At 39.7% G+C, this 24,522-nt stretch overlaps 2 long non-coding RNA genes across 11 annotated transcripts; one reads left to right on the top strand and one right to left on the bottom strand.

Moving 5' to 3' along the window:
* Positions 1–1,256: 1,256 nt before the first annotated feature.
* Positions 1,257–24,522, bottom strand: LOC127295583 (uncharacterized). 3 transcript variants are annotated; one of them, XR_011743642.1, is made up of 6 exons: positions 23,989–24,522; positions 22,629–22,731; positions 22,327–22,475; positions 20,493–20,638; positions 12,345–12,401; positions 1,257–1,914 (listed from the first exon to the last, which is right to left on the bottom strand). It is a non-coding gene; the product is annotated as an uncharacterized lncRNA (long non-coding RNA). The 3 variants fall into 3 exon arrangements; XR_011743641.1 differs by having other exon boundaries at positions 1,257–1,911; XR_011743643.1 differs by lacking the exon at positions 12,345–12,401 and having other exon boundaries at positions 1,257–1,911.
* LOC127295582 (uncharacterized) lies at positions 17,833–23,420 on the top strand. 8 transcript variants are annotated; one of them, XR_011743639.1, is made up of 7 exons: positions 17,833–18,833; positions 18,920–19,084; positions 19,222–19,317; positions 20,443–20,556; positions 20,829–20,865; positions 20,942–21,019; positions 21,922–22,592. It is a non-coding gene; the product is annotated as an uncharacterized lncRNA (long non-coding RNA). The 8 variants fall into 8 exon arrangements; XR_011743640.1 differs by adding an exon at positions 22,860–23,420 and having other exon boundaries at positions 20,443–21,019; positions 21,922–22,433; XR_011743634.1 differs by having other exon boundaries at positions 17,833–18,068; positions 18,666–18,833; positions 20,443–21,019.

Below are 24,522 nucleotides of genomic sequence, written 5' to 3'. Positions count from 1 at the left end.
AAGTCTCTGTTCCGGCACGCCGCCGGGACGGGGAAGTGCCCTCGGAAGGCATCTCCATCGACACCACCGCCATCTTCATCACCGCTGATGTCTCCCATGAGGAGGGAGTAGTTCTCCCTCGAGGCTAAGGGCTGTAACGTAGCTATGTGGTTCATCTCTCTCTCCCATGTGAGCTTTATGTGATCATGAGCTTTGTGATCTAGTTGAATATCATCTACGTGCTACTCTAGTGATGTTATTAAAGTATTATATTCCTCCTTCATGATGTAATGGTGACAGTGTGTGCATCATGTAGTACTTGGCATAGGTTATGATTGTGATCTCTTGTAGATTATGAAGTTAACTATTACTATGATAGTATTGATGCGATCTATTCCCCCTTTCATAGCCTGATGGTGACAGTGTGCATGCTATGTTAGTACTCGGTATAATTGCAATGGTCTATCATGCACTCTAAGGTTATTTAAATATGAACATCGAATGTTGTGGAGCTTGTTAACTCCGGCATTGAGGTGCTCTTGTAGCCCTACACAATAAATGGTGTTTGTCATCCAACAAGAGAGTGTAGAGAAAGTAGTATTTGTTTATTCAGTTATGTGATCAATGTTGAGAGTGTCCATGATGACCCACAAGTATAGGGGATCGCAACAGTCTTCGAGGGAAGTAAAACCCAATTTATTGATTCGACACAAGGGGAGACAAAGAACACTTGGAAGCCTTAACAGCGGAGTTGTCAATTCAGCTGCACCTGAAAACAGACTTGCTCGCAAGAGTTTATCAGTAGTAACAGTTTTATAGCAGTAGCAGTAGTGAAATAACAGCAGCAGAGTAACGAGACAAGCGATAGTGATTTTAGTAAACAGCAGGATTAAAATACTGTAGGCACGGGGACGGATAACGGGCGTTGCATGGATGAGAGAAACTCATGTAACAATCATAGCAGGGCATTTGCAGATAATAATAAAACGGTGTCCAAGTACAAAGCAATCAATAGGCATGTGTTCCATATATAGTCGTGCGTGCTCGCAATGAGAAACTTGCACAACATCTTTTGTCCTACCAGCCGGTGGCAGCCGGGCCTCAAGGGAAACTACTGGATATTAAGGTACTCCTTTTAATAGAGTACCGGAGCAAAGCATTAACACTCCGTGAACACATGTGATCCTCACATCGCTACCATCCCCTCCGGTTGTCCCAATTCTTGTCACTTCGGGGCCATTGGTTCCGGACAGCGACATGTGTATACAACTTATAGGTAAGACCATAAACAATGAATATCTTGATGAAACAATAACATGTTCAGATCTGAGATCATGGCACTCGGGCCCTAGTGACAAGCATTAAGCATAACAAGTTGCAACAATATCATCAAAGTACCAATTACGGACACTAGGCACTATGCCCTAACAATCTTATGCTATTACATGACCAATCTCATCCAATCCCTACCATCCCCTTCGGCCTACAGCTGGGGAATTACTCACACATGGATGGGGGAAACATGGCTGGTTGATGTAGAGGCGTTGGCGGTGATGGCGGTGATGATCTCCTCCAATTCCCCGTCCCGGCGGAGTGCCAGAACGGAGACTTCTGGCTCCCGCGACGGAGTTTCGCGATGTGGCGGCGTTCTGGAGGGTTTCTGGCGACTTCGACTTCTCCCCGTGCGTTTTTAGGTCGAGGCCGATAAATAGTCCGAAGGAGGGCGTCGGAGGCCGGCCGAGGGGGCCACACCACAGGGCCGCGCGGCCCCCCCCTGGGCCGCGCCGCCCTATGGTGTGGGGCCCTCGGGCCTCCACCTGGTTCGTCCTTCTGGCTCCGTTAGTTTCCTGGGAAAATAGGGCCTTCTGCATAAATTCCGAGGATTTTCCCGAAAGTTGGATTTCTGCACAAAAACGAGACACCAGAGCAGTTCTGCTGAAAACAGTGTTAGTCCGTGTTAGTTGCATCCAAAATACACAAATTAGAGGCAAAACAATAGCAAAAGTGTTCGGGAAAGTAGATACGTTTTGGACGTATCAACTCCCCCCAAGCTTAGCTTATTGCTTGTCCTCAAGCAATTCAGTTAACAACTGAGCGATAAAAGAACTTTCACGAACACATTTGCTCATATGATGTATATATTCTCATGCTATGGCTAATACTTAAGCAATTCATAATGAGACACATGCAAATAAGATCGTCTAACAGCTATGTCAATCATGGAGAGGTACCAACAATTAATAATAAGCATCATGAATCATGTATATAAGCAGGATTGCAATGTTCATAAGAGAGTATGATAAAGTGGTATCTCGCTTGCCTGTATTTGATTGGCAAATCATAAATGCCCGGGCACCTCTGGAGTTCATAGAAAGACTAGAAGTAGTGATTGTCAAAAGATAAATGCATCAAAGTTATACCACAATCAATCATATTTTGAGACAAGCATATTATACTAAGAATGACAGTTGTGCTCTCAAGATAGTGCTCAAAGAAATAATGGAGACACAACATAAAAGAAAAAGATTGACCCTTCGCAGAGGGAAGCATGGATTAACATGCGCTAGAGCTTTTCATTTTTATAAAGACAGGAGTAAAATTATTTTGAGAGGTGTTTGTTGTTGTCAACGAATGGTAATGGGTACACTAACTACCTCGCCAACCGGACTTCCAAGAGCGGCTCCCATGAATTATTGCATATTTATTTGGCACTCCTTCCAACCTTTCTTTCACAAACCATGGCTAACCGAATCCTCGGGTGCCTGCCAACAATCTCATACCATGAAGGAGTGCCTTTTTATTTTATTTTTATTATGATGATGACACTCCCCCCAACCTTTGCTTACACAAGCCATGGCTAACCGAATCCTCGGGTGCCGTCCAACAATCACAAACCATGGAGGAGTGTCTATTTAAGTTAATTAATTCGGGACTGGGAATCCCATTGCCAGCTCTTTTTGCAAAATTATTGGATAAGCGGATGTGCCACTAGTCCATATGAGAGTCCGTCAAAATTAAATGACAAGGTTGAAAGCTAAACACCACATACTTCCTCATGAGCTATGAAACATAAACACAAATTGAGAAACATTTTGAAGGTTTTAAAGGTAGCGCACGAGAATTTACTTGGAATGGTTTGAAATGCCATGCATAGGTATTTATGGTGGACACTTTGGAACAACTTGGTTTTCAGGTGTTTGGAAGCACGAGCAGCGTTCCCGCTCAGTACAAGTGAAGACTAGCAATAGACTAGGGAGCGACAAATCAAGAGAGCAGTAACTGTCATAATCATGCTTGCGGCAAAATATATTAACGGAGGCATAAAAGTGATACAAGAACTCTGAAGCAATATAAATCATCGAGGCTTAATTGACTTTTTGTTCAGTCATATGCATGCGTGAGCATGTGCCAAGTCGATATGAATGAATTATTCAGAGGAGGATACCACAATGCCATACTTACTTATGAATAAAACAATGCAAGCAAATATCCATGACATGCTACTCATATTAATAGATTGGTGCTAAACATGAGAGATCATGAACTACTAGACTTTCTCAAATAACATATACCTCACATGAATCAACTAAGCATGCTCACATGGATGAGTATATGTACAAAAATGAAAACAAATGGAGTTCATACCAGCCTCTCACCACAATCAGATTGTCGTAGATCGTCATTATTGCCTTTTCACTTGTGTAGCTTGGATAATATGAAATGAAAACCACGCTCCAGTCACCGAAGACCATTGAACTTATAAAGAACTTTACAAACCAAAGAAGAACAGCAAATATTTTTGGTGTTTTCGAATTTGAGAACAAGAGTAAGAGGGAACAAACAAACAAAGCAAAATCTTTTTGGGTTTTCTTATAGCAAACTAGCAATAGCAAATAAAGTGAAACAAATGCAAGAAACCAAAGCAAACAAATGGTGAAGAGAAACAACAGAAATATTTTTGGTCTTTTTGTGTTTTGGGAAGGAAATAAAACAAAAACAAGAAATAGCAAACTAGAAGAAACACAGAAAAGCGAGATGGCAGAAATCTGCCAAAACCTGACAGCAGTACAGAAATCGATTTTTACAAAAATCTTACGTTGCTCAGATCGAAAAGTGTTCAACTAATGAAAGTTAGATAACAACCTGGGGAACCTGCACAAAAATTGGCAGCTCAAAATGACGCTCTGGCTATTTTTGAGAATTTTTACGGTAACGTTCCAGAATCTGTTTTCAGGCAGCACTTCCCCAGATATCATCTTCCTCTCATTAGAAAACCACTCAAACGAACAAAGCAAGTATGTGCAAGTATCCAGCAACCATAATATGCAAAGAATGAGTGATGCCGGTATACCTCCCCCAAGCTTAGGCTTTTGGCCTAAGTGGAGTTCAATCCCATCGATCCCATGAGGTAGTGTCTCCGTAGTATGACGAAGATGGATCGTATTCCGAGTATGTGCTAGAAGAAGCACCCGGATACGTGACGGTGTGGTCGTAGGAGGCCCCGGCATCCTCGGAGTCATGTTGCTGGTGGAAGTCTTTTATCTTCAAATGCTCATCCACTTCCTCCTTAGTGCACGACCATGATTGCCTGTCAATACTTAACAAACCTGGTTGGGGAAGAGGAATTTCTTTCTCATCCCCGTCAGAAAACAACATTCTATACACCATATTATCTAAAGTAGAATCAGTGGTAACAAAATGATGACTCTTCATAGCAACAATATCAAGTTTCCTAGGGGCCAATGGCACATCATTAGGATCAATAGGAAGATTAAGATATGTTAAAACACGCAGTGCGATAGTTCCTCCAAAAATAGGCCCCCTGGTAGTCAGGCGGCGAGCAATAAGAGCACCAAGGTGATAAGATGTTTGACCAGTAAGTGCAATATTCAAGAAAGCAAGATGGTAACTAGAAATGTTGCTAGTGTTCTCCCTACCAAGAATGCTAGTAGCAATGTAGTATGCAAAATACTTAATGGCGGGGAGTTGAATGTTCCTTATCTTGCCACGCTGAATGGTGCGACAATCATCATCGGTAATCCCTCGATAGAGCTCCAACAAGTCCCGGGGGTTGTCATCAATCCTACTTGCTGTACCTACAGGGGCAATATCCAATGCACGACAAAAATCCTTCAATTGCATAGTAACAGGATTACCATAGATCCTGAATGCAACCGTTGGCTCATATTGTTTGTTGTTGAACTGGAAACTCTCGACGAAGATTTTGGTGAGCATATAGTATTGCTCCCTTTCATCTCCCATATAGGTGGTTAACCCTGCCCTGTTGACAAGGGTTAAGAAATCCTCCAATATCCCTGCATTCCTTAGAAAATCATAGCATGGAAAAGTAGAAGCATTAGGAGGCCCGTTGTCCTCTTCGGGCGCGAAGCTAGGCGCGATGATGTCTTCATTGTATGATCGCCTAATCCGGGTGGCGGCCCTAGATGGCCTCCCGGTGCTGGTTGTCCCTTTCTTGAACAACTCTCCAAAGTTGAACTTCTTCATAGCTTTTCTGAAATTTTCAACAAATGATATAAAAATTTGATTTGGTGACATATAATTGAGGGAAACTACCATAGGAACTTGGTAGAGTACTAATCATGCATCAAAGCTAGTTTCTACCACTTAGAACAAGCATGCAAGCTCACTAAACATGTTACCTACAGCAGCAAAATATTCAAGATATACTCAACCAAACAAAATTCTACTTGGATGGGTGGAGGAGTCACATACCGAAGAGCAAATGTGCCAAATTTCAGACAGAAATCTGGACTGAGCAAAGAGATCGAGAAATCTGGAGCTCAGGAGCAAAAACGCGAGAGAGAGGAACTTGGTACGAGTTTTTTTCGGGAGAGAGAAGGTGCTGGGAGGAAGAGATGGCAAAGTGGGGCAAAGGGGGGCCCACACCACATGGTGGCGCGGCCACCTCCTTGGCCGCGCCGGCCTGTGGTTTGGTGCCCTCTGGTGCCCCACAGGTCATCCTCTGGTGCTCCCAGGTGCCTCGTCGAAAAATAGGACCAACGGTATAATTTTTGTGAATTTTTGAAAACTTTGAAAAATGCACATTTCTGGGTATTTAATTTATTATTACTGTCCAGGAATTTTTTTGAAATCTTCGAATAACTAAAGAACTTTGCAAATTAAAAGTGCTACAGCAACTAGAGCAAGTGGAGGAAGAAAGATATGTTGTTTACCTCCTCTATGCATATAAAAAATATCCGTTAACAAGGTTGATCAAGTCTTGTCACCAAATAACTTTTTCATAGCATAAGAAGAAATAAAACTCAAATCAATCATGTTACCTTGAATTGTATTGATATGGATCCAATCACGAGAGTTTGATATTCTTCCTTAGGCTCATATATAGGACAATCAATAGTTCCCACTTTGATAGTTCTCACATTAGAAATAGTATTAACTCCACACGCTTTCTCAATCCTCTTGGGAAAATAAACGGTATGCTCCCTATCATCAACATTGAAAGTAACATTTTCTTTATTGCAATCAATAACAGCCCCTGCGGTGTTAAGAAAAGGTCTCCCAAGAATAATAGACATATTATCATCTTCAGGCATTTCCAACACAACAAAATCAGTTAATATCAAGCAGTTAGTAGTAACTTAAACAGGAACATTCTCACATATACCAACAGGAATAGCAGTAGATTTATCAGCCATTTGCAAAGATATATCAGTAGGTATCAATTTATCTAAGTAAAGTCTCTTATAAAGAGAAAAAGGCATAACACTAACACCGGCTCCCAAGTCACATAGAGCAGTTTTAACATAATTATTCTTGATAGAACAAGGAATAGTAGGTATACCTGGGTCGCCCAACTTCTTTGGAACTTTGCCATTGAAAGAGTAATTAGCAAGCATAGTGGAAATTTCCTCATTGGGGATTTTCCTTTTGTTAGTAACAATATCTTTCATATACTTTGAGTAAGGAGGCAATTTAATAGCATCAGTCAAAGAGATTTGCAAGAATAAAGGTTTCATCCAATCGCAAAATTTATTATAGTGTTCTTCTTCCTTTGATTTTAGTTTCTTAGCAGGAAAAGGCATTTGCTTTTGCACCCAAGGTTCTCTTTCATTACCATGTTTCTCAGCAATAAAGTCTTCTTTAGTATACTTTTTATTTTTAGCATGCTTTTCAGGTTCTTATTCAACCTCTTCTTTATCAGAAGTATCATTCTTATCATTATCTTTATCATGTTCATTACCACTTTCAGTTTCAGCATCAGAAATAGAAATACTATTAGGATCATTAACAGGTTCAGAGGATTCTACAACATTTTTATGTTTCTTTTTCTTTTTCTTCTTAGAATGAGCACTAGGTTCAATGCGTTGAGAATCTTGTTCAATTCTTTTGGGATGCCCTTCAGGATATAGAGGATCCTGGGTAGAGACACCACCTCTAGTTGTTACTTCATAAGCATGTTTCTCTTTAGAATTATTCCCTAACAAGTCATTTTGCACTTTAGTGAGTTGATCAATTTGAGTTTGAATCATATGAAAATGTTTAACAAGCATCTTAACATCATTGGAGGTTCTCTCCACAATATCATGCAATTCACTAATAGCTCGAGAATTTTCCATTAAATGATTCTCTACTCTCATATTAAAATTTTCTTGCTTAACAATATAATTATCAAACTCATCTAAGCATTGTGCAGGAAGTTTCGAATACGGAATATCTTCCCTAGTAAAGCGTTGAAGGGAGTTTACCTCAATCATGGATGAAGGGGGAATTATCTCACATATATCTTCTATAGGAGGTAGATTCTTCACATCCTCAAATTTAATACCTTTCTCCTTGAGAGACTTCTTGGCTTCCCTCATATCTTCATCATTCAATTTAATTAAACCCCTCTTCTTCAATATTGGCGTTGGAGTTGGTTCAGGCATAGTCCAATCATCATGATTCCGGCTTATTTTAGCCAATAATTCTTCAGCGTCGTCTGGAGTTCTTTTCCTGAAAACACAACCAGCACAACTATCCAGGTATGCCCTAGACTCAATGGTTAGTCCACTATAAAATATATCAAGTAAATCATGCTTTTCCAGATCATGCTCAGGCCGTGCTCTAATAAGAGAGCAAAATCTCGCCCAAGCCTCAGGCAATTTCTCTTCATCTCCCTGGTCAAAATTATAGATTCTCTGCAAAGCAATATGTTGAGCACTAGCAGGAAAGTATTTGCGGAAGAAAACATCAAGCAATTCTTTTGGACTTTTAATACAATTAGGTGGCAAATTATTATACCAAGTTTTAGCGTCATTCTTTAATGAGAATGGAAATATTTTAGCAACAAAGTAAGTACGCATCTTGACATCATCAGAAAACAAACTACTCAGAGTAGATAACTCAGTCATGTGTTCAACAGCACTTTCTTTTTCAGTACCACAAAAAGGTGTTTTCTCAACAATAGCTATATGAGATAGATCAAGAGAAAAATCATAATCTTTATTCCTAATGTTTATGGGAGATGTGGCAAACTTAGGATCAGGAGACAGTTTATATCTAACAGCATGTTCTGCAAGCAACTTTTTAATTTTTATTGCATCAGTAGTAGCATTGCATTTTTCAATAAAATCATCATTAAGCTCCACATAATCTTCCTCTGGATCATCACTAAAATAATCAAGTTCAGGTGAACTAACAGGTGTAGTAGCATTAGGAGTTTCAGTATTTTCAATTTGTCTAGACCTAGCAATTGTAGCATCTAGAAAGGATCCCAAAGAACCAATATCATCAAGCACAGCAGAAACATTATCAATATTATGAGAGTTTTCAGATTCAGCAGAAATACCCGCATTTGAAGCATGCGGCGGTGAAACAAGTTTATCAATCACAGATGGTGAATCAAGAGCAGCAGAGGTATTCATAATTGTACCTTTTCTTGTAGTGGATGGTAATATGGCGATTTTAGTATCGCGAGGTTTACCCATGATGGAGAATTTGCAGCGAACAATATTAATCCAAGTGAACTTCCAAATAAAGCTAGGCCTCCCCGGCAACGGCGCCAGAAAATAGTCTTGATGACCCACAAGTATAGGGGATCGCAACAGTCTTCGAGGGAAGTAAAACCCAATTTATTGATTCGACACAAGGGGAGACAAAGAACACTTGGAAGCCTTAACAGCGGAGTTGTCAATTCACCGCACTGGAAACAGACTTGCTCGCAAGAGTTTATCAAGAGTAACAGTTTTATAGCAAGAGCAGTAGTGAAATAACGAGCAGAGTAACAGACAAGAAGTAGTGATTTTAGTAAACAGCAGGATTAAAATACTGTAGGCACGGGGACGGATAACGGGCGTTGCATGGATGAGAGAAACTCATGTAACAATCATAGCAGGGCATTTGCAGATAATAATAAAACGGTGTCCAAGTACAAAGCAATCAATAGGCATGTGTTCCATATATAGTCGTGCGTGCTCGCAATGAGAAACTTGCACAACATCTTTTGTCCTACCAAAGTGGCAGTAGGGCCTCAAGGGAAACTATCGGATATTAAGGTACTCCTTTTAATAGAGTACCGGAGCAAAGCATTAACACTCCGTGAACACATGTGATCCTCACATCGCTACCATCCCCTCCGTTGTCCCAATTCTTGTCACTTCGGGGCCATTGGTTCCGGACGACGACATGTGTATACAACTTATAGGTAAGACCATCAACAAGGAATATCTGGATTAAACAATAACATGTTCAGATCTGAGATCATGGCACTCGGGCCCTAGTGACAAGCATTAAGCATAACAAGTTGCAACAATATCATCAAAGTACCAATTACGGACACTAGGCACTATGCCCTAACAATCTTATGCTATTACATGACCAATCTCATCCAATCCCTACCATCCCCTTCGGCCTACAAACTGGGAATTACTCACACATGGATGGGGGAAACATGGCTGGTTGATGTAGAGGCGTTGGCGGTGATGGCGGTGATGATCTCCTCCAATTCCCCGTCCCGGCGGAGTGCCAGAACGGAGACTTCTAGCTCCCGCGACGGAGTTTCGCGATGTGGCGGCGTTCTGGAGGGTTTCTGGCGACTTCGACTTCTCCCCGTGCGTTTTTAGGTCGAGGCCGATAAATAGTCCGAAGGAGGGCGTCGGAGGCCGGCCGAGGGGGCCACACCACAGGGCCGCGCGGGCCCCCCCGGGCCGCGCCGCCCTATGGTGTGGGGCCCTCGGGCCTCCACCGGTTCGTCCTTCGGCTCCGTTAGTTTCCTGGGAAAATAGGGCCTTCGCATAAATTCCGAGGATTTTCCCGAAAGTTGGATTTCTCGCACAAAAACGAGACACTGTGAGCAGTTCACAAAACAGTGTTAGTCCGTGTTAGTTGCATCCAAAATACACAAATTAGAGGCAAAACAATAGCAAAAGTGTTCGGGAAAGTAGATACGTTTTGGACGTATCAGTCCACTAGTGAAAGTATGATCCCTAGGACTTGTTTACACCACAGAGAATTGCCTCCCACGCCAGCAAGCTATTTTCTGGCACCGTTTGTTTACTGTTTTACTACATCTTTACTTCCTGCAATATTACCACCATCTATACCACCTGTATTTTACTATCTCTTCACCGAACTAGTGCACCTATACATCTGACAAGTGTATTAGGTGTGTTGGGGACACAAGAGACTTCTTGCATCGTGATTGCAGGGTTGCTTGAGAGGGATATCTTTGACCTCTACCTCCCTGAGTTCGATAAACCTTGGGTGATTCACTTAAGGGAAACTTGCTGCTGTTCTACAAACCTCTGCTCTTGGAGGCCCAACACTGTCTACAGGAATAGAAGCGTGCGTAGACATCACCCTACATGATCAAGATCATCCTTATGTAATGCTACATGTTGTGTTTGCAGGAACCAATGAATATTGTGTACTATGTTGTGATCGATTATATATTCATGTCATATGTTATTTGTGATCTTGCATGCTCTCCATTGTTAGTAGATACTCTAGCCAAGTAGATGATTGTGACTCCAAGAGGGGGTATTTATGCTCAATAGTAGGTTCATGCATCTAGTTTTCTAAAAGAGTGACAATAACTTCTAAGATTGTAGATGTGATGTTGCTAATAGGGAGAAAACACAATGTTTTATCAAAGGGTAATTCTATTGTTTACTTTACACACATTGCTTAATGCGATAATTTGTTGCTTGCAACTTAATACTGGAAGGGGTTCGGACGACAACCGGAAGGTGGATTATTAGTCATAGACGCTGTTGGATTACGGCCTATGTATTATGCTATAATGCAAAAACGAGTCTCATAGTAATCATCTTTTCATGTATGGTCGATATTCTGTCAATTGCCAGATGTAATTTGTTCACCCAACATGTTATTTATCTTTATGGAGAGACACCTTTAGTGAACTGTGGACCCCGGTCCTTTCCTTTACACTGATAAATTTATCCACTGCAATCCTATTATGTTTACTTTCTGCAAACACTGTTCTCTTCAATTACTGCAAATATCTCTTTTCACTCGATACATTTAATCCTTTGTGTTGTGTAAACCGGTGAGATTGACAACCTCTCTGTAAGTTGGGGTAAAGTATTTTGGTTGTGTTGTGTGCAGGTTCCACGTTGTTGCTGATGCCGGTAGTGAGCCCTGCCAATAGTCAGCCAGCAACACCTTCAGAATTCACGCCTTTCTCCTTCTGGTTGATTAAACCTTGATTTCTTACTGAGGGAAAACTTGTTGATGTGCTTATCACACCTTCCTCTTGGGGTTCCCCAACAACTGCCAATAAGATTTCCTGGCGCCGTTGCCGGGGAGAAAGAGGATTTCTGCAAGGGGAGTCTCTCAACTCCAATCTCTTTACTTTATTATTGTTTTGCTTAGTTTATTTTACTTTGTTTTGTTTGATTTATTATATAAAAAACACAAAAAAATAGTTTTTTTATAGTTCTTATCTTGTTTCTACTTCATTATGTTGTTCCCTAAGTACGATCTGAAGGACCTATCACTAGGTAGTGGTTCTATAATTGGAAGAGATAACATTGAAAAATTCTTGAATCATGTTAGTAAGCATAAAGATATTGAGGATAAATCACTGGTAGAACTTGCTCCTAATTATGAAACTGCTACAACTTATTCAGTTTAAATGTTGGCGGCTAGATTTGTTATCCTTAATCCTATAATGCAGGAAATGTTTCTTGAACTCCATGAAGTTAAGGATGACGAAAAGAAATACTTTACCCTAGAAACTTTGCTTAAAGAATTTAAAGATGTTTTTACAGAAGCTTGGAAAGTTTTTGATCGTTTGAGATGCTAGGCTCATGCGTATATATTATTGGTACACTTGAAAAAAACATACAAAACCAAAAATGGGAAAGAAAGTAAAATACCAATACCTTTCAAACTTGTAGCAATGCATGAAGCTTGGGAAAAGAATTTTGATTGGATTGTTCCTGAAAATCCATTTGATGAAAGTAATGAACCTAAAAGTGCGGAGAAAGGGTCTTCTAAAACTTATATTGATAAAATATAAATCCTTTTTGAAAAGACTTCTCGCATTGATGTTAATGCTTCTTCACTTGATAATACTTGATGCTCGCTCTTTTTCTGCGCCTAGCTGAAAGGCGCTAAAGAAAAGCACTCTTAGGAGATAATCCATGTTTATTATTGTAATTTTCTTTTGTTGAGTCCTGGAAGTTATTACCTCTCTAATAACCTCTTCTTATCATTATTATTTCGTTTTTGTACCAAGAATAGCCTCTAATAGGAAGAAAGTAAGATTTAGGGAAGTTGCTGTCCTGAAAACAGGTTATGTGTTGTCACCATAACAATTCGTAAAAATATATAGAGCGGAATATTGATATGCCAATTTTTGTGCATATGCCCCAAATTATTATCTAAATTTTGTCAGTTGACCACTTTTCGAGATGAGTAACAGAAGATGTTCGGAAAAATCGATCTTTACCTATTGTTCTGTTTTGACAGATTTCTGCCACTATTTGCATTTGCCTCTTAAATCTCCTTCCTTTTGAGTTCTTTTGATCAAAGAGCTTTTTTAAAGGTTGCTGCAGTAGCTAATACTTTAATAGATGTTTGATATATGTTTTAACTGAATTCAAGTGGATTTGTTTATTTTGATTGTACTAATGCTGCTATTAATGAATTGTGTGAACTTTTGTATGAAGGAAGTTTTCAAGTGTAGGGAGAGAAGAATGATGTGATGAGATGAAGAATGCACAAAAGATCAAGCTTGGGGATGCCCATGCACCCCAAGAAATATCCAAGAGGTACAAGCGTCAAAACTTGGGGATGCCCAAGGCATCCCCTCTTCATCAACAAAGCAACATGTCATCTTTCTATGCACTATATTTTTATTGCTTCATACGCTATGTGTTGTTCTTGGAGCGTATTGTTTTGTTTGCTGTAGCATATTTTGGATCCTGGCACATTTGTTTTGGATAAAGACCCGCTCTGTTTTAATTGCATATAACGCTCTAGTTTTCGTTGTTATTGTTCTGCGAGTGTTCTAGTTTTCTAGTACTGCGTTTAGCTCTTGTTCTGTCACTTGAATTTTGTTCAGAGCTCGTTAGTATTATTTATTTATGTATGATTAGATCTCTGGCCCATATTGTATTTCATCTCTGAGAGCTATTTCAAATAAGTTGATTGGTGTTGGATACGAGTAAAATATTTCATGACTATAGTGATGCAAAAGGGAGCTTGTCTAGACCGTGGCATAGACTTTGGCATGTCATGTTGGATGTTATTCTTGTCATATGCTTAGTATTTATTGTTGTATAATGACTTCAAATGACTGAGAGTGCATAACGTGTCATTGAAAGAATCATGTGTTGTTTCCATCATAAAAGCATAATATGTGGTATTCTCCTTTGATGCTTTATTGGGTTGACTTGGCACATGCTTATACCATGTTATGACTATAACCAGTCAACTAAAGCCTCTATTATTATTTAATTTTTGACTTGTAATATCACTTTATGCTTTGATTGATAATGTTTTGTCGCTATGCATGATTATGGCCATTATTGCTCTCTTAGTTGGTCGCTCTCAGTCTTTTGCTAGCCTTCGCCTGTACTGAGTATGAACTTTACTCGTGCATCCAACCACCATTAACCAAACTTTGTCAATTGTGTCCACCATATCTACCTACTATCATTATTGCTATACCAAGTATATTCATCATGTTTTTATTTATCTTCCAATTAAATTTTGGCATGAGAAAATTAGTCAGTAAAGCTCTCACGAACTTGATGGCACATTTACTTTCTTGTACTTAATAAACTTGATCATTGTGACTATATTATGAAGTTTATATGTTTGCAAATTGCAAGTTGGGAGTTAGCACAACCATGCTTTCATGGGGAACGCTTTCAACATTGCACTTATTCATATTTAGTTGATGTCATGTTCTTTTGCTTATGGATGCCTAGCGGTGCGAAATAATGGAAACTTGTAAATCCATGGAGTTTGTATATGATTAAGGGAAACGCCTGGACCGCTAATCTAAGCCATGCATCATTCATGGTGGAAATTTACAGCGAACCATAGTGAGTATTCTATGAAGCATTTTCAATAAAAAGCTATACCCATAGTAAATAAAAAATTGTCGAGATGCTCATTGTCTACTTGTCTTGTCATTTTGGCATGGGATTGCTCCTACAAGAGTACTTCCATATCATCGGGCAAGAGGCACCCCGTTGGCGGTTCTCGATGATACATGTATAATTATAATGACAAAAACTTGTTTGGGACCTAAGTTGAGTAGCACGAGGTTTAGGTACTCGTATTCAAGGGGCATTAGATTTTTAACTTGTGATTTGTCAAGCATATAGCTCATATTTGCCATCACATTAACTTTAACCATTCAAGATGCTTATGATAGGGGCAATAAGAGCTCAAAGCTAATGAGTACCATACCTTTTGGAAGGTTTATAAAACTTATTAATCTTGCTTAGTCTGCAAAGAGTCCCTCTTTTACTTTTATGTTGAGTCTTCATCTTCTTCTTTATGCACCAGTTAAGAGAGCATAGTTGTCAAATTCAATGTGCACAGTCCCAAAATTATCATTGATTGATTCATGATTATGACTATTGCTTGTTCTTAAATGACTTGTATCTAGTCACCCTTTGAACTTTAAAGGTGTCCTTGCATTTATGTTTTGCTACTTCATAAAGCACATGTTGAGTACCACTTTGTTATGTTTACTCTATGCTCATAAATAAACAGTTGCTTTCAATGTATAATTATTCGTGATCCTTTGTTTGAGTTACTCTTCATGTTATAACATAGTTTCTAAGTTCCATTGTTAGAATTATATCTATCATTCCTATGTTTAGAGTACTTTGATCCCAACTCACAATGATTTACAATGTTTGATCAAGATTGTGTTGGCTTCATGTCACCTCAAAAATTATTTTGTTATCACTTACCTACTTGAGAACAAGCAGGAGTTAAGCTTGGGGATGCTTGATACGTCTCAAACATCTAAAGGTATAATAGATGCCCCCCCATGGGGGATACACAGAGATTTCAGAATTGTGACCATTGGATCTTGCCAGCTGGAGTCACTTGGTGGATCTCATCCATTCATTCCGGCCTCCAATTCGTTGTTCTCCCTAGCTGAAGCCATGCAACAATCAATTTTTACCCGCTTTCTTCTGCGTTTGGGACCCGCAGCTTGGCCGGTCCACTGGTCAGTCGCTAGAGGTGGGTTTCTGGTTGGTTAAACGTGGCTGTGGGCATAGGGTCCGCCACCCACCCAATCCCCACTCACATTCCTCTCCCCCAATCCCCAATCACGTTCCTCTCCTCATCCCTCAAATCCTAGGCCAATCCCCACCAGCTCGCCGCCAGCTCCCGCCCCTCTCTCTTCCTCAGCTCCGATGGAGCGCAGCCTGCAGCGCGACGCCTCCTCGTCGTCAGTAGCGAGCGGGCACGCAAGGGCATGCACGGGGCGAGCTGGCGACGAAGGAGGCGCGAGCACGAAGGAGCGGCGACGTCGCCGGCGGAGGCTCAGCGCGACGGCGGAGCTGGGCTGGTTGCACACATGGTCTTCTCCGATCTGTGGCGGGTTTCGCTGGCACGCAAGGTCAGGTTCCGTCTCCTATCTCGCATGTCCTCAGGGCCCTCCACGAGCAGATCCTGGGAATCCACCTCAAGACAGGTCCTTCTCTGTTTCCCCCTTTACATCTCACTGTTGCCTCCATTGCTGAGGTACAAGGTGTTTGATTTCGGTGATGATTCACACAGATCTTCAATTTTTTTTGTCTGGGGGTCTCTCTGTTGATCTTATAATGAAAAGATGGTTGATGTTGTGTCTGGCTTGCTGCTAATATTTGCAGTTTCGACATGGATCTGAGGACATGATCTGAGTATGGAGAGAAGTCCTAAGAAGGGGATTTGTATGAGGGAGTCAACCATGAACTGAAGGATGATTTTGATGGACACTCCTATTTGCTGAAATATAGGTACAGGGCTTCTCTTTAATTTCCTTTTCTCCGTATCTTTCTATGCATGTTATTCATCATAATTTTGATGCACAATCATATATATGTTAGCAAAGAAGTATCCAGTGATATGTGCTAAGTAAAAAAGCCTATACTTGCAAGGAATTATTTTCCCCAAGATGATTTAGCATGTCAAAATTGGGCTGTGCTTGTGACAAAGCCATCTCGATGTACACTTTGTGTTTTGAGTACATCTAGATAAGATGCACCACTTAAATAATCAAGGGTAAGATTACCAACGGTAGAAAGGGAGATGAGTTTGTTCTATTAAGTTTTTTGTTCATTCTATTTTGATAAAACAATTACAAGAAGTTTATTCCGAAAAGCTAAATTATATTATTATAACTGTTGATGATTATTTCCCTAGCAGCAAAAAATCTCATCAACTTCTTTATTTGTTGAAACTCAACCAAGGTCAGAGGAATGAGTTCAATGCCCACTGCTATTTGATAAAACACACACAGGTACTGGATGTTATCTTTTTTGTTTTGTTTCTCCTTATATTTATGATGTTTTGCCTTGATGTATTCTTGGTTCTCTGATTGTTTGCCAGCTGATGGATGGAAGCACACGGAGGCCGCGGGCTATTGCAATGCCACATGACAACAACTTGAGTTCATCGCCAAGGTAACTTTCCTCCCCGGCATTGAGTTTTTTTAGAAAAATTGCAGCCGCAGACCTATAGCAATTATGATTGTACATTCTATAACTATGTATTTCAAAATTTAGTATTAGTAGCAGACAATGCTAAAAGGTCAAGTATGATTCGAAAGTTCTCTGTCTAGAGCATCAGGCACATTCAACGTTGAGCATCAGGTACATGGCTGAATTCTGTAAGTATTATCAGAGTTACAAACGTCACATATCAGATTTTATTAGCCTCTGTGTGGAGCCATGCCACTTGTATTTTTTCGTGGCCAAACTGAATACACCATGCGATGTGTCTCATCCACCAGTTTAGTTTTGATCTTCTTATACATGTATAGGTTTTAGATAAGTTGAGAAATCAGAGGTGAATATATGACTGAATCTAACCATGTGATGGTGTTTCTGCTGGCTTTTAAGGTTTGCTGACCAATTTGTTCTCATTTCCCCCTTATCTTGATGCTTTAGCAATGCCTACTTTTTCAATGTTTAATTTGGTTTCTTTTTTTGCTCTTGTGTACAGATTGCCACTAATAGGCCTGAGCGTCTCCATGCCTACTGCTTCTATCTTCTTATTTAGAGCTCATATGTGTTGGTGATCCTTTTTTATATTCAATGGATATGAGGACAGTCTGCTGACCAAGTCCAATGACCAAGTCAGATTATGTTGCTGGACAACTGTGTCCAGTAGCTATTTACTTACTGGTGCCATTCCACCTAGGCGCTCAACAGGAAAAGTTTAGGATGCCGCCGTAGTTGACCTCTCACCCGGATGAGCATCTGACCTCGCCGCCATGGTCAAGGGGCCTCTCACGGGTATACCAGTTTTTATTGTCTTGATGCTCTGTTTATACTGATATATGTTTATTGAGCAGGTTAAAAAAGGAGAAGCCTGACTTTTATTTTGTGTTGTTGGTGGTTTGTTCAAAAGGAAGATATGATATCTAGGTAGCTGCAACACATTTCTGTGTCCAGTATTGACTTCGAAACTTATTTGGGCCATTGGCTAACCATTATAACATCGGTTTGTTCCAAAACATCATTTAGTCTTTCTAATTACTGGCATTCCCATCTAGAGTTTATCTAGATGTCATTTCTGCTAATATATTCCAGGTGTATTGTTTGTCTGTATCGTTTTATTGATTAAGTTTACTTTTGCATCAAGGTAAACGTTCCGCTTCCCATTATGTGTTTGTGTGGGTGCATCTGACAGTTTAAGTCAGGCATTCATTTTTCTTAGCAATTTTCAATCCATATTGGGATATCATCAAATCATATGCTTTGAGAAATACAAACTGCAGTTATATCATACTTTTAGGTTCGAAAGCATTTATAAGAACACTCAACTTTAAATTATTTCCCTTTTTGGTGTGTACAACTTTTTGCATGTACTTCGTTTGCAGCGTGGGATCCAGTTAGATTAGTTCATAGCTTTATGCAGTCCTATTTATTGTAATACTGCTTGCCTAGACGCTGGTCCTGCAAAGGAAGACAACCTCCTCTGCATCTGCTCTCTCGGTTGATGCTACTCCGCTCTATGTGTAGGCTGTTGCCGGGAGTTAGCACCTACCTCGCAGCCGAGAAGAGCAAGGTAATTCATTACCTAGTGATTAAGCACGAATCCATCTAGCAGGAAGTGGGCAAGTGCCTTCCCATGATTCATTAAGATTTCTAGGAAAAAGTGCACGTTTTGGTCTATCCGCTATGATACAGGTTGGTACGCTTGGTTTTCTTGAGCTTTGTATATAAAAATTGGGTGTTTCTATTCAAATAATATGAAGCATGTTTGGTGCTTTCAGGTCCGAGGAGTGGTAGGAAAGTATGATATTGGGTCTAATGGTCTGGATGGAACAGCTGGATTTATTTCATAACTTTGGAGGGAAGAGCAGTAGCTTCTTTGAATGCAAAGATGATGTCAGATGCGATGTGGATGACAAGGCTCTAACCTACACCTGTTCCACCTGGTATCTTGTCTTTTATTGAACAACTATTATGGTACCCACATTGGGATGCTTATCTATTATTTTCATAAGCATTGTATTATTTTAATTATGGGATTGTATTCCCATCTTTATTTACTTGTTTGTTATGTGTCGTGCAGTAATGGAGGTTGAGAACCCAATTTGCAACTATAGTCTTCTAAAGGAGTTTCTGGGCGCTTGTTTATGTCAGCGGAGGCCGTTCACATATACCTATGGTTAGTGTCATTGGTTATGGAGCTCACAAGTCTTGGTATTCACTCACATGCAATAGTCCTAAATCATAGGGCTGGGAAATAGAACTGTAGGATTTCTTTGACATACTATAATTTATTTTGAATCAGTTCGCTGCATCTAATATTTGGAACAGATCATGGCTTATTAAAGTGTACTTCATTGATTCTTGCAATTAAAGCTAGCTGTTTTTAATGTACTTTATAGTTTATTTGCAAAAAACATGACCATGAAAGAAGGCTGGAGCAAAAATGCTGGTGTGGCTGCTCTTCCATACAAATGTCTTCAATTCCTACAATTAAATTTGCATTTTATTTTGTCTCTTACAAGGACTAGACGCATGCTTTTTAAATTTACCTTATAGTGTATGTCCAGGTTTCACTATACCTTTAGTGTTTCCTTTTTCATCCTTCTCATTTTACCGAGAGAAATAAAGAGAAGAAATAATAATTTTTATTTGTCGCTTTCAGTTTGTATTTAAATTTGGGCTACACTACCAATGCAATGAAAACCAGATATGATATGCCTCTTCGATATGCGATCGGTATTTCTGGTGTGTCGCAGCTATCATAGATGTTTGTGAGTGCATCTTTAGTTTCTACTGCTAATTGAAAAGTTCCCTGCTGGTGCAGTGAATGCTTAATTGAAGTTATAGCATCATTTGAGACTGTATCAATTTTTGCAAAAATCTGAAAAGAGGAAAGCTTTTAATCTGTTCATTGAACTTTCTTTCCTACGTTTATTTGTCAGCTATCTCCTACAATCTTTTAGCAAATTTAAATTTAATATGCTCAATAGTATGTTCGATTTGAAGTTAAAAGGCTAGCAAATTTCTCCCAGATGTTCAAAATTTATATTCTTATTCCCTTTTCCAATTGCACTATGGATTTGCCTTAATTTTTGGTAAAAAATGATCCGAACTATCCACACAAGCTTTCGTTTCATTTTCTTGGTCATGATGGTGGTGATGCTATGATCCTGATTCTTCATCAAGCTCACATCATGCGCGGGCAGTAAAGATAAACCTACGGATTGGTTTGGATTAATCATTCTTGTGGTGGTTCATTTACTCAAACCAGTTCACACCTATCTCTACAATTATCTTGCAGGAAACTTAAGAAAGAAGTAATGCATGCTACTCCGGTAAAAGATATGTCACCTTGATCTCAACGGAATGTTCTTGTGTGTGTTTCGCGGATCTGGAAGAACAATGACTAAGAACAGTATGTGTATGAATTGGGGTTCATTTTTGTTGACCAACTAGTACCTCCTGAATGCTCAGTTTCTTGATCCCTTCATGATGACCTACACATGAGATTCATGCAGTTAGCTTAGCCGTCTCATTCTGTTATCCGTAGATATTTACTCAACCTTCAAATGATAAAATCTATGATAATATCTTTCATCCGAGCATTCAGATTTTTTGGTTCCACGGTTATCATCTACATATGAAACGCTTACAATTACCTCTACTTGTTCATCTTTTTTTTACTAGCTGCCACTACATAATCTTCTAGAGAGGTTTGGTCGAGGTATATATCTTGGCATTCCAGATGAGCACGGAAGAAATAAAATTCTAATGATGCTTACACAAAACTGCAAAAGCAGATGGCCGATTTGACCTGGTAAAGATGGCACGAGCTATACCAGGATTTGTTTGAAACCATGCGATGTCATGCTCGACAGGTCTGCTCCCCTACCAAACCTCTGTCTGCATGCCCCTATTACATGTTCAAGTTTCTGCTCTATCTTTGATTCTCTTGGATAATTGTGTGAATTACTTCTTATGGATGGACCGTAAAATATTGTCAAATTTGCACTTATTAGTTTCATTAATGGGGACTTCCACAAAGTGCTGGTTTGGTAGCTTTCAGAAAAGTAGCATATTTTGCTCGGACATACGTCAAATAAACATACTTTTTTTTAGTTTTAAGCGTCTAAATTGTTACTGTGATCAAGGTAGTTACTTGTCGTGATTTGTACACTAATGTTCTTAAAATTAGATTTATTCCTTTTGGTATAGTATCCCCCAGATCTAGCAAAATTAATTAGGATTCTTGTTAAATTTTGGTGTTCAAATTGGCTGATTACAATTTGTCCCTTTACCACGTTGCATCTGCTGTACTATGATGTACCAACTGGGTTTCTGTCATCTTCATTAATAATGGGCATTCTAACTGATTTCCTAATGAAATTTTCGGCACTATATTTGAATTAAAAAATCTGTTAGTATGCTCAATAATAACAAGTCCTTTTCTATAACAATAAAATCCATCCATATCCTTATGTTATATGGTCTACTACACATAGATTATATCACCATGCATCTCCCTTGATCACAGGTAATTGGTATTAGTTATTTAAAAATGAAAGAATGTTTTTTCTCTGCAAAATCCACTAATATTTTTCACTCAGGTTGGTTGCAGCAAGGCATGATAGTTTTTTTTTGCAATATGTATTACACATGTTCGTTTGAGGCTTGTGCCGTTTGCTAGAAAATAGAAGTTGAAATCATATTTGCGATTCCACAAGGCTTTAATTTTTATTTTGACCTTACGTTTCATATACTAATTTTGTTCCACTTGCAGAGGATACAAAAAAGATCAATTATTACTTAATGGGTGCCATAGATGAAAGTTCTTTCATCAGTTCAACATCTCTGCAGCCTACCAGCAACTTGCTCTCAGGATAATCCAAATAAGGTGTTTCAGTAATAGATACCATTTCTTCCTCTTTTTTTTGAGATTCTACCATTTCTTCCTTAGTTCAGTATCTGGGCCGCATGGGCGTGAAGGCTTTTTTTTCATCGGTTCAATATATATCTTTGCCACATGCGTATGAAATCGAATAGGCTACAGGCGTGAAATTTTAATTGTGTTGTAACAACGCATTATTACTACCTTCAAAGAAATAACTTGGTGTTTCGAGTGATTATCTTTTTTGTGTGTATCCACAGTTGGCAATACAAGCAATCTGAGTGAAAGAATTCATACCTCGAGGGTCTCAAAGAATTGTTGTTGTGCGTGTATCCCAGATCTGGGAGAACATGGATCAAGAACAAAATGTCTCTGAACTAGGGTTCATTGTTGTGGAGAAACTGGTACCTTCTGAACATTGAGATACTCGATCCCTCCATCATTACCTACACATGTGGTCCATGAGTTAGCATGGCCTTATCATCAAATTATTCATCAGTACTTACTCATCCTTTAGATAATGAAAACTATAACAGTATATATCATCTAAGCTCATTTAGTTATCTATCAGTGTTCGCTCTACTCTAAAAATGCTTTACCTTTCAATATATTGTACAATTTACTTGCTAGCTGAATATTTACATCAATGATTTTGCCATCATCGCTTGCTAATATTTACATCCTTGATTTTGCCATCATCCTCTGCACACAAAATGCATGCAATTAGCTTGGTCTGTATGCTCTATATTTTTAAGACACAACACAACTAGCAGTACGTTTTAACCTATAGTGCCACTAATTGTCAGAAGAGTTGTTGGTTGTTTATACAGGATGCACACTAAGGCTAGACTGCATGGAAAAATTCAAGAAGAAACTGAAGAAGGTCTCGATCCACAGACTCAAATCTTCCATGATTATTGCTGCCCGACCCAAATACAAGACACCACATCACCGTACAAAATAAGAATTACTCAGAACACAAAAATCATTGAGGTTGTACCAGAACCTGAAAACTTTACTCTGTATAAACAAAGTAGAGTATCCCACACCTACATGGTAGAGGTAGGTACTAACCTGAAAGGTTCTTTATAGACAACCGATGTATAATTAAGCAATCTTATGTAACGATCCTTAAGGCGTATGATAACTACAACTTTATATATAATTAGCCAGCTTAGTTAGCAATGTGGTGCCAGTCTATTAGATGTACCTCAAGACTATCTTATGTGATGCTACTTAAAATAGGTGCTCTTGCAGGCTTCTGAGATTCAGCACCTAGAAGAATTTTATGTATGCTTATTTAGCTTAGTAGAATTGTAGTACCAGTCTACTAAATATGCTTCCTCTAGGCTCTTCTCTTTTTTTTTAAGTGCTACAGACTTTGGCATGTCCACTTACAGATCTTACAAGCGTTTACCAGATCAGCTGAAGAAACACATACAAGTGGTGCAAACTTTGGCATGTTCATTTACAGACTCTGCAAACATCTATCACATCATCTAAACAAGCTTACATTCGCCTGCAATAAGCTGCTACTGAATGTGATTCAGAAACACGTCGCCTTAATAAAGCTAAAATTTGATGTCACTGCCATTCCATAAACTTGTGAAACGAGAAAGAGTTCATCCCATTCCCGTTAGTTACTTTGTTGCTGCTGGTTGTGAATGTTCAGCTTATTTATTTATCTTTTCTGCTTTCACATTCCACCAAATTACTGAAGATGTTTGTGTGTTTACTTCCTTTCCTTTTCTTCTTGCTCTCTTCTTGAGGATCGATCTAATTTGTTACTTTGTTGTTTATGTCTACAAATATTTCTTTTGGGTACCACAAGTTTAATGTAGAAAAAATAAATACACACAAATTTGTTTGCTTTCAGTAGCATAAGAAGGAAGAACATACACCTATCAGCCGATTGACTGATAAAATTGGTGCCCACAGGAAATAGCATCTCGGCCTGACCTTTAGTCCTCGCTTTGCCGACTTGCCGCCCTTCGAAGGCCTGCCCCGGCACCCAGTAGCGCAAGTAGCTGCCCAGACAAGGCTGCGTGTGGCGCTGCTTGCCATCCCCAGCAGCTCCGGTCACACATGACTGTTGGCAATCCACGCCGTACTGGCGTTTGCCGTTCCATCCTTGCCTACGATGACGACGACTGAGGCCACAGTGCCGGTGGTATTGGGGATGGTCCACGCTGGTGAGATGGCCTCCCTAGGCACGGCGGCCGCCCTTGCAGGACCTCCGCCGGCTACATGGCTGCCTCCATCCTTCCTAGCGACCTCCTCACTCAAGTTGGTGATGATTTTTGCGTCCTGAAGACAGACGGTGCCGACGAAATATTGAATCATATTGATGTGCATTGAAGCATGCTCACCTGCAAATACTAGAATCAGCGGTTGTACAGTGAGAAAGGGGATCTGGAGTAGGAGAAGAAAAGGAATCTTGGCGTATGCTCTGTACTGGGGAGTGCCTGACTGCCTGCAGCGGTGCAGCCCACG

Source organism: Lolium perenne, chromosome 4 (assembly GCF_019359855.2).
Source record: "Lolium perenne isolate Kyuss_39 chromosome 4, Kyuss_2.0, whole genome shotgun sequence".
NCBI classification, from domain to species: domain Eukaryota; kingdom Viridiplantae; phylum Streptophyta; class Magnoliopsida; order Poales; family Poaceae; genus Lolium; species Lolium perenne.
The sequence above is the reverse complement of the archived record's forward strand: the minus strand, read 5'-3'. Positions and strand labels throughout refer to the sequence as shown.